Source organism: Leucoraja erinacea, chromosome 7, assembly GCF_028641065.1.
Source record: "Leucoraja erinacea ecotype New England chromosome 7, Leri_hhj_1, whole genome shotgun sequence".
In the NCBI taxonomy this organism is placed as follows: domain Eukaryota; kingdom Metazoa; phylum Chordata; class Chondrichthyes; order Rajiformes; family Rajidae; genus Leucoraja; species Leucoraja erinaceus.
The window spans coordinates 32530316-32541554 of NC_073383.1; the positions used below are offsets into that span (position 1 = coordinate 32530316).

Here is an 11239-nt window from a genome sequence, read left to right on the forward strand (position 1 = left end):
GGAATTATGCATCTATTTGCTTGAAGATGGAGCCATCACCAATTCATCACTGATCAAAAGAAACCACCAGTGATGACGAGGAGTAAAAGACTCAGCCAGGACCAAACAGGAGAACATGAGCATCATAACTGATGGGTGGAGAAACACAAGCAAGGATGTTAAACAGTAAGGTGTGTCGTCCAAGTGAATTCGACAGCAGAAGACGGGCCCACGGTAGATGCCGGAGAGAAGATGAAGACGAGGATCAAGAAGTGAAGATAGTTATGACAAATGACAATCTTTTGTCACCCAAGCAAGACGGTTAAAGAGAGTGATCTTCGCCCTCACGGAGCAGGGAAGATGGATAGAGCCGTCCAAGAGAGGAGACGGCAGCTGAAGATGGGCCCATGGTGGGTACCGGAGGTTGGATGAAGACGGGCCCTCGGTGAGTGCTGGTGGAAAAAGAGGACCAAGTGGCAATTGTAGTTACGATAAATATGGAACGCGACACTTGAAGGAAAAGGGATCTCTGGTAATGAAGTCTATATTTGTCACAGGACAGAACCCACACCCAAATCGACACTGGACAAAAACAGGAACATACATGGGAGGAACAGGAGCATCAGAACCCTATTAAAGATTGTCTCTGGGAAAACCAAGGCATTGCAACTCACCAGAAGTAGCTGGCGCTAACGACGATAGAGAACCAAGCTGGACTCCTTTTTGCATTGTCATTGGATTCAACAGAAGGGCAAAGCCAGAAGAAAGATGACAAATGCCCTGACCAGCTCGGGAAGGACTCTGCTAGCAGGGCAGAATCTCCAGGAATGGTGCATCTTTTTGACTGAAGATGGACCCATCACCAATTTAACACTGAACAAAAGAAAATACCAGTGATGACGAGGAGGAAAAGACCCATCCAGGACCAAACGGAGAGCATGAGCATCATAACTGAAGCTGCTTGTTGGTGGGAAACACAAGCGAAGATGTTAAAGAGATCAAGGTGTGCTCCCCAAGAGAGGATTCAGCATCTGAAGACGGGCCAGTGGTGGGTGCCAGAGGTTGGACGAATGAGGGCCCTTGGTGGAAGTCGGAGGATGGAGAGAAAATGAAGAGGAGCAACTGCCAATGGTAGTTGCGACTAATGCAGAATGGGTCACCTGAAGGCCAAGAAATCTGGTAATGAAGCCTATCCTTGTCACAGGACGGAACCCACACCCAAATCATCACTGAACAAAATGTGGGAGGAACAGGAGCATCACCAATTCAACACTGAAGAAAAGAAAGCACCAGTGATGATGAGGAAAAGACCCAGCCACGACCAAACAAGAGAACATGAGCATCACAACTGATCAAGTCAAGTTTATTTGTCACATACACATACGAGATGTGCAGTGAAATGAAAGAAATGATGGGTGAAGAAACACAAGCGAGGATGTTAAAGAGTAAGGTGTGGCGTCCAAGTGTATTCGACAGCAGAAGACGGGCCCACGGTACATGCTGGAGAGAAGATGAAGAAGAGGATCAAGAATTAAAGATAGTTACGACAAATGACCCACTTTCGTCACCCAAGCAAGACGGTTAAAGAGAGTGATCTGGGCCCTCAGGGAGCGGGGAAGACGGATAGAGCCGCCCAAGAGAGGACTAGGGAGCTGAGGATGGGCCCATGGTGGGTACCGAAGGTTGGATGAAGACCAGCCCTCAGTGAGTGCCGGTGGAAGAAGAGAACCAAATGCCAATAGTAGTTATGTCATATGCAGAAAGCAACACCTGAAATCTAAGGGATCTCTGATAATGAAGCCTATCTTGTCACAGGACAGAACCCACTCCCAAATCAACACTCGACAAAAGAAAGAAGGAACATACATTGAGGAACAGGAGCATCAGAACCCTACCACGGATTGCCTCTGGGTAAAACTAAGGCATCACAACTGACCAGAAGAGCTGGAGTGGACAATGATTGAGAATCAAGCTGGTTTCCTCTTTGCAGTGTCGTTGGATTCACCATCAGGGCAAAGCCAGAAGAAATAATTCAAATAGCCTGACCAGCGCGGGAAGGACTCTGCTAGCAGGGCAGAATCTCCAGGAATGATACATCTTTTTGACTGAAGATGGAGCCATCACCTGTTTAACACTGAGCAAATGAAAATACCAGTGATGACGAGGAGGAAAAGACCATCCAGGACCGAACAGGAGAGCATGAGCATCATAACTGGAGCTGCTTGTTGGTGGGAAACACAAGCGAAGATTTTAAAGAGATCAAGGTGTGCCCCCCAAGAGAGGATTTGGTATCCGAAGATGGGGCCCGAGGTGGCTGCTGGATGTTGGACTTGACCCGTGGTGGGTACCGGAAAGAAGATGAAGAGGAGCAAGTGGCAAAGATACTTAGGACAAATCACCCAATTTCATCAACCAAGCGAGACGGACAAAGAGAGTGAGCTGGGCCTTCAGGGAGCAAATAAGACGGACGGAGCCATCCCAGCGAGGACTCGACAGCTGAAGAAGGGCCCTCGGTGGGTTCCGGAGTTCAAAGATAAGACGAAGAGGAGCAACTGCCAAGGGTAGCTACATCAAATGCAGAATGCAACACCTGAAATCCAAGGGATCTCTGGTAATGAAGCCTATCTTTGTCACAGGACAGAACTCACATGCAAATCAACACTGGACAAAATCAGGAACACACATGGGAGGAACAGAAGCATCAGAACCCTACTACAGATTGTCTCTGCGAAACCCAAGGCATCGCAACTCACCAGAAGAAGCTGGAGCTAATGACGATTGAGAACCAAGCTGTACTCCTTTTTGCATTGTCATTGGATTCACCAGAAGGGCAAAGCCAGAAGAAAGATGTCAAGTAGCCTGACCAGCTCGGGGAGGACTCTGCTAGCAGGGCAGAATCTCCAGGAATTGTGCATGATTTTGACTGAAGATGGACCCATCACCAATTTAACACTGAAACAAAGAAAATAGCAGTGATGACGAGGAGGAAAAGTCCCATCCAGCACCAAACAAGAGAGCATGAGCATCATAACTGAAGCTGCTTGTTGGTGGGAAACACAAGCGAAGATTTTAAAGAGATCAAGGTGTGCCCCCCAAGAGAGGATTTGGCAGCTGAAGACGGGCCCGAGGTGGGTGCCGGATGTTGGACTTGCCCCCTTGGTGGGTCCCGGAAAGAAGATGAAGAAGAGGAGCAAGTGGCAAAGATGCTTATGACAAATTACCCAATTTCGTCACCCAAGCGAGACGGACAAAGAGTCAGCTGGCCCTCAGGGAGTGAGGAAGACGGACGGAGCCATCCCAGCGAGGGTTCGACAGCTGAAGACGGGCCCTCGGTGGGTTCAGGAAGTCAAAGAGAAAACGAAGAGGAGCAAAACGGCAGCTGAAGATGGGCCCATGGTGGGTACCGGAGGTTGGATGAAGACAGGCCCTCGGTGAGTGCCGGTGGAAAAAGAGGACCAAGTGCCAATAGTAGTTATGTCAAATGCAGAAAGCAACACCTGAAATCCAAGGGATCTCTGGTAATGAAGCCTATCCTGGTCACAGGACAGAACCCACACCCAAGTCAACACTGGACAAAATGAGGAGCATACATGGGAGGAACAGGAGCATCAGAACCCTACTACAGATTGTCTCTGGGAAAACCAAGGCATCGCAACTCACCAGAAGTAGCTGGAGCTAATGATGATTATGAACCAATCTTTTTGCATTGTCATTGGATTCACTGGAAGGGCAAAGCCAGAAGAAAGATGTTAAAGAGCCTGACCAGCTCGGGGAGGATTCTGCTAGCAGGGCAGAATCTCCAGGAATTATGCATCTTTTTGACTGAAGATGGAGCCATCACCAATTCAACATTGAATAAAAGAAAGCACCAGTGATGACGAGGAGAAAAAGCCCAGGTCAGGAGCAAACAGGAGAGCATGAGCATCATAACTGACACAGCTTCTTGGTGGGAAACACACGCGAGGATGTGAAAGAGAGACAAGGTGTGCGGTCTGAGAGAGGATACGGCAGCTGAAGACGGGCCTTTGGTGGGTGCCGGAGCTAGGAGAGAAGACAAAGAGGAACAAGTGGCAATATTCGTTGCCAATGTGCGGGAGCATGAAGCAGAGAAGATAGAGGACGTTGTTCTTTTAAATCTAACAGCCAAGTGGTTGAGAGATGCATTCTGTTTAATTGAGAGTGCTTTGGATATTTTGATGAAGCCGATCCAATTAATGAACATAATGCAAAAGTGAGTAGAAATGTGCTTTCGGTTCTGAAATGTGTTGCTGGTGCAATGTGGTTCAAGAAAATGACAGTTGATGGGAAGAAGTTCTTGAACCTGGAGAGAATGATTGTCGGGTTGCTGAGTGTCTTAAGAGGCACCAGTGAGTACTGCAATTTGCATTTTATTTTGTCTGGATGCCTTATTTCTCTATTTGCTTACTTACGAACCCTGCGAGTGTAATTCAGACCAGTATTTGATCTTCAGGCTGGGTAGAAAGAGTCATAATTAATCTATAGCTGCAACACAGTGAGGAATAGACCTTCTTTGATTGAATTGTTAAAGGGAGGAGGGAGGTGGGCCGTCGAGGGGTGGGAAAGTCCGACATTGCCATCCAATAGAGGACTTGGCAGCTGAGGACAGGCCTACGGTGGGTGTCGGAGAGAAGATAAAGAAGAGGAGCATGTGCCAATGGTAGGTACAACAAATGCTGAAAGTTTCACCTGAAAGCCAAGGGATCTCTGGTAATGAAGCCTATCCTTGTCAGAGGACAAATACCCCATCCAAGTCAACACCAGACACAAGGAGGAGGAAATGACAGAGCAGAAAACATACATGGGAGGAACAGCAGCATCAGAACCCTACTACGGATTGTCTCTGGGAAAACCAAGGCATCACAACTGATCTAACGACGATTGAGAACCAAGCTGGACTCTTTTTTGCAGTGTCATTGGATTCACCATCAGGTCAAAGCCAGAAGAAAGATGTCAAATAGCCTGACCAACTCTGGAAGTTCTCCAGGAATGATGCATCTATTTGCTTGAAGATGGAGCCATCACTAATTCAACATTGAACAAAAGAAACCAACAGTGATGATGGGGAGGAAAAGACTCAGCCAGGACCAAACAGGAGAACATGAGCATCATAACTGATGGGTGGAGAAACACGAGGATGTTAAACAGTAAGGTGTGTCATCCAAGTGAATTCGACAGCAGAAGACGGGCCCACGGTAGATGCCGGAGAGAAGATAAAGAAGACAAATGACCCACTTTCGTCACCCAAGCAAGACGGTTAAAGAGAGTGATCTTCGCCCTCATGGAGCGGGGAAGACGGATAGAGCCGTCCAAGAGAGGAGACGGCAGCTGAAGATGGGCCCATGGTGGGTACCGGAGGTTGGATGAAGACGGGCCCTCGGTGAGTGCCGGTGGAAAAAGAGGACCAAGTGGCAATTGTAGTTATGACAAATATGGAACGCGACACTCGAAAGACAAGGGATCTCTGGTAATGAAGTCTATATTTGTCACAGGACAGAACCCACACCAAAATCATCACTGGACAAAATGTGGGAGGAACAGGAGCATCAGAACTCCACAACGGATTGTCATTGGTGAAAATCAAGGCATCACAACTGACCAGAAGTAGCTGGAGTTAACGATGATTGAGAACCCAGCTGGTCTCTTTGCAGTTTCATTGGAATCACCATCAGGGCAAAGCCAGAGGAAAGATGTCAAATAGACTGACCAGATTGGGGAGGACTCTGCTAGCAGGGCAGAATCTCCAGGAATGATGCATCTTTTTGACTGAAGATGGACCCATCACCAATTTATAACTGAACAAAAGAAAATAGCATTGATGACGAGGAGGAAAAGTCCCATCCAGGACCAAATGGGAGAGCATGAGCATCATAACTGAAGCTGCTTGTTGGTGGTAATCACAAGCGAATATGTTAAAGAGATCAAGGTGTGCCCCCCAAGAGAGGATTTGGCAGCTGAAGACGGGCCCGCGGTGGGTGCCGGATGTTGGACTTGTCCCGTGGTGGTAACCGGAAAGAAGGTGAAGAAGAGGAGCAAGTGGCAATGATAGTTACATGAAATTACCTAATTTCGTCACCCAAGTGAGACGGATAAAGAGAGTCAGCTGGGCCCTCAGGGAGCGAGGAAGACGGACGGAGCCGTCCCAGCAACGATTCAACACCTGAAGACGGGCCCTCGGTGGGTTCCGGAGGTCAAAGAGAAGACGAAGAGGAGCAACTGCCAACGGTAGCTACATCAAATGCAGAATGCAACAACTGAAACCCAAGGGATCTCTTGTAATGAAGCCTATCTATGTCACAGGACAGAACTTGTCAATACTGGACAAAATGAGGAACATACATGGGAGGAACAGGAGCATCAGAACCCTACTACAGATTGTGTCTGGGAAACCCAAGGTATCGCCACTCACCAGAAGAAGCTGGAGCTAACGTCGATTGAGAATTTTATTGCATTGTTATTGGATTCACCAGAAGGGCAAAACCAGAAGAAAGATGTCAAATAGCCTGACCAGCTCGGGGAGGACACTGCTAGCAGGGCAGAACCTCCAGGAATGATGCATCTTTTTGACAGATTATGGAGTCATCACCAATTCAACACTGAAGAAAAGAAAGCACCAGTGATGATGAGGAAAAGACCCAGCCAGGACCAAACAGGCTATCATGAACTTCATAACTGAAGCTGCTTGTTGTTGGGAAAACACACGTGAGGATGTTAAAGAGAGCAAGGTGTGCTGTCCAAGAGAAGATTCGGTAGCTGAAGACGGGCCCACTATGGGTTCTGGAGGTTGGACGAAGACGAGCCCTCGGTGGGTGCCGGAGGTCGGAGAGAAGATGAAGAGGAGCAAGTGCCATTGGTAGTTTTGACAAATGCAGAACGCGACAACTGAAAGCCAAGGTATCTGGTAATGAAGCCTTTCCTTGTCACAGGACAGGACCCACACCCAAATGTATTTGTAGCGCTAAGTTTGGAAGCATGTTTGGAATAGGCATTTGAACCTTCAATAAGTGGCAAAAAAAATGGTGATGGTAAAAGGATGATTAGTAGGATGACCACAATAATCTTGGAAGCTGGTTCTTGTTTGATGCAAGCATAACTTGCTGTTGTAGTGACTGATCATGATACATTTGTCTGGACCAGGTACATCTCATTTATGAAATTATTGGACCAATTCAATTTAACTAATTATGATCCCACAGTATTATTCACTCCAAAGCACAGTCAAATGTTTGTGTAAATGTTCTCCGGCTTGTTTTATGTAGGGGGGGAGGGGATCGGGGAAACTTTTTTTCAGTTTCTTACCTTGCCAGAGATGCGATTGGTTTCCGGGTCGTATCTCCAGTCGCTCTGCAGCCTAACATCGATGGAGCTGGAGGTCTCCTCGGACTGACTTTGTGCCCCACCGCAGTGTGTGGACTTAACATCGGAGCCGATCCCTTGCCTGGGATCACTCCATCAGCAGCCTGCGAACTTACCTCGAGCTTGCAGTCTCGGAAGAGGCCGAGTCGGGAAGGTCCAACGACACAGAGGCTCGACCCGGGGTCCGATCACCGGCGCGGGGGAGCTGACATTCCCCCTGATGTGAGGAGCTGGATCGCCGGCTACAGTAGTCAAGATCGTCCCGTCACCGGAAGGCTTGAGGCCCCCCGACCGTGGGAGAGCAAAGAGGGGAAGAGATTGAGCTTTTTTTCGCCTTGATTGAGTTGAGGTTCTGCAATGTGGTTCGAGCTTGACGAAAAGCTGTTTTAAACCTGGAGGGGATAGTTCCCTGGTTCCTGCATCATCTTTCTGATGATAGCTGCCTTTTTGGCGAAGCACTTTGTGCAGATTCCTTCAATGGTGTGGTGAGACAATAATGAGGAAAAGACCCAGCTCTCAGGTTTAGACAGTAGATGAGGATGTTGGGCTGGGGGTCGAGGATGGGTTGACGGTCGGTTGGACGCGCCACTGAGAACAAAGGAGGAACCGGCGTGGGGAACCACCGAGATGTCTTCCTGCAGACTTCGGTGACCTACTCCGAGATGACTGCCAGCAATGAGCCAGGGGGTAGAGCGGCCACAGGTGCTGACTACGTAGTCGATCCTGACTACAGGTGCTCTCTATGGAATTGGTTCGTCCCCCCCGTGACCTTTGTCGGTTTTATCTGAGATCTTTGGTTGACTCCCACACTCAAGGTGTACAGGGTTGTAGGTTAATTGGGTATGGTAAAAATTATAAATTGCTCCTACTGTGCTTGATAGTGTTGATGTGTACAGGGAACTGTACGGTATAGACTCTGTTTTTGCACTGTATCTCTAAACTAAACTAATTCACTGATTCTCTTGTGCCCTTGCCTCTGTCTGTCTCCTATTTCACCAACGGATACGGAGGACCTCCACTCCCAGTAACCTTCCTCCTCAACCCTCCTTCTATGCTGTCTTGGGCAAGCCAAAGTCACCAGTCGTCTATGTAAGTGTTAACATTTACATTGAAGAAGAGATTTTCAATTAAAAAAATGTTTAATTTAGATGCCTTTACTGTTGATTTTGTTTTTAAACTTTTTTCTTTATTAAAGATTGATGGACCCATGCTCTCAGACCTAGGCTACCATGGACCATCTGAGGACCAATGAGCTTAACCTGGCCAATCTGCACACTGACAGTTGCCGTCTTGCCCGAGGAGATCCAGAGCATCTGCAATGTTCCCTCACTCATTCCAACAAAGCCTCTGGTAAGAGCAACCAAAAAGAGTAGTTTATTCCTCACTGACAGTCTTTTAAAAAAAAAAAACCCAGAAAAAATGTATTCCCCAAGCCTGCCATTTGCATTTATTTTGTCTGGATGTCCTATTTATTTATTTGTAGTGCTTCGTCACAAAAGATGCAAAGTTCGGGCTGGGAGTTGTAATTCAGGCTGGGTGTAGGTATCATACAACTTAACACAACATGGTTTGTGTGAAACAATTGTACACAAGCTGACATTCTCTTGAAGATCTCAATTACATAAATGCAAGTTGCAGGCATCAAAGGTCTTTATTTTACAGCTGGCCCCAATCATTAAATGTCAAGTAACTGTACACGGTAATTTGGAGCCACGGGAATCTGCAGATGCTGGAATCTTGATCAAAAAACAAAATGTGTTGCTCAATGGATCATGTAAACCTCCAAGGTCAGCCAACATTGTGGGTTGTGACCCATCTTCAGTCTGTTAGTCTAGCACTAGCAGGGGATATTAGAGGTAAATTTGAACAAAAAATGGCAAATGTTGGAAATAAGAAAACAAAATGCTGGAAAATTCAGTCCATCAGGAAACATCACTGAAGAGAGAAACATCATAATGAATGTTGATTAAAGAACAATCCGTAATCTTTTGAGATATCTTTCATGAAACCTGTTGCTTTAGTAGATTTGTGCTCAATGAACGCATGACTTTAGGAACCAAACTGCGTTTTTTAATTGGCTGCATCTGATATTTCACGAGCAAGGCCAGACCAGAAACTTCTTGATTTTGTACATCTAAATTGTGCCAGAGTGTCTTTCCATAGCAATAATCTATTACGTTTATAATTGTGCACCAGCTAACAATACTTTCTAACGAATCAAGCAGCACAGTAATAGGCCCTTTGGCCCAACTTAACCCTATCAACCAAGATCTAAACTGGTCTCATTACTTGCGTTTGGTTCATATCCCTCTAAATATTTTCTATCCATGTGCCTGTCCAAGTATCTTTGAAATATTGTTATTGTCCCTCAAATACTTTCCCTGGCAGCTCGTTCTTTATACCATCCATTCTCTAAGTTACCTATTACTACCCTCAGTTCCCTATTACTTTATCCCCTCTCAGCTACAACCTATGGTTTAAAAGATATGTGGACAGGTACATGCATTAGAAAGGTTTAGAGGCATATGGGCTAAATGCAAGCAAATTGGACTAGTTTAGATGGGGCATCTTGGTCATTTTTTTTCACGCTTATCAAGAAAATGTTTTATGTTATGCTGACAATGTTTGTTTAGGGTCAGAGGTCAAATCAGACTGGTCACGTGTGTGACCTTACACGGAAACATTTTTTTCATAACTCCGTTTTATCTTGCAAACCCTGTGAATTTTAAAAAGCTAGAATGTTCATATGTTTAGCAGACATGCATTCTATTTCTGTAGGTAGGAAAATAGCAATGAATAAGATTAATCTTACAATAATTTTTGAATGTATTACTTTATGTGATGCCATCTGATCACCTGTGACATTTGGTTCACTTTCCAAGGAATGGCCCATAAACTATTCTATCTTTCACAGCTGGGTTCGATCCAGAGTATGAGGCACTGCCCTAACCATTAAAGATGGATGCCATGTTGAAAATAACCTCAAGTTTCCAGAAAGGAATGGATGGATCCTGCTTCTTATTCCTCCCTCCAGCAAGATGGCGGTGGTATGCTTCATCCTCCAGATCACCACAACAGCAGTCTGCAGTACCATCGGGCAGCTCATTATGATGATGGTAGCCCGGAATCACCAGGATATTGATCCAGACTTCCAATTTGTACATTGACATAATTGAAACCGCCTTATTGGGTTAAAGCACAGAATGGATTTAGATGAAGGAAATAATATGAGCCACTGAATTCGATCATCACCAAAAACATACCATCGTTTCTACTTCCTCGGAAGACAAGGATATTTTACATTAATTTAAAGACTCTTACCAAATTCTACAGTTGAACTGTAGAAAACGTACTGCCGGCTTGTATCACAGCTTGGTTTGGGAACAGCTTTGCCCAAGACCTCAAGAAATTGCAGAGTTGTGGATCACTCCAGCACACAGACCAGCCATCCCACCATTGACTACATCTACACTTCACTCCTTTGGGAAAACAGCCAACATAATCAAAGACCTTTTCCATTCTTGTCATTTCCACTTTTCCCTGCTTCCACCACAAAGAGGATATAAAAGCTTGAAAGCGTGTACCTTCAGATGGGAACAGCTTCTTCCCATTATTTGAATTCTGAACGGTCCTTCCAGAAGCTAGGATACATTTCCTAATTTCCAACCAACATCATTGTGAACATTGGACTTTTTCTCAGAAATGATTATGCTACAATGTTGAGAAATTGTATGCTGCACTATGCATGTTTCTCCTCTCTCTACCTATTGTGCTTGTGTATGACTTGATTGTATTTATGTACAGTATTACCTGATTTAATTGCATAGCATGCAAACAAAAGCTTTTCACTGTATCTCAGTGCACACAACAATAAAGCAATTTAAAC

General features: G+C 45.8%; 1 long non-coding RNA gene across 1 annotated transcript; it reads left to right on the top strand.

The window, feature by feature from the left end:
* Positions 1–8258: 8258 nt before the first annotated feature.
* LOC129698841 (uncharacterized) lies at positions 8259–11239 on the top strand. Its single transcript, XR_008723736.1, has 3 exons — positions 8259–8442; positions 8549–8703; positions 10268–11239. It is a non-coding gene; the product is annotated as an uncharacterized LOC129698841 (long non-coding RNA).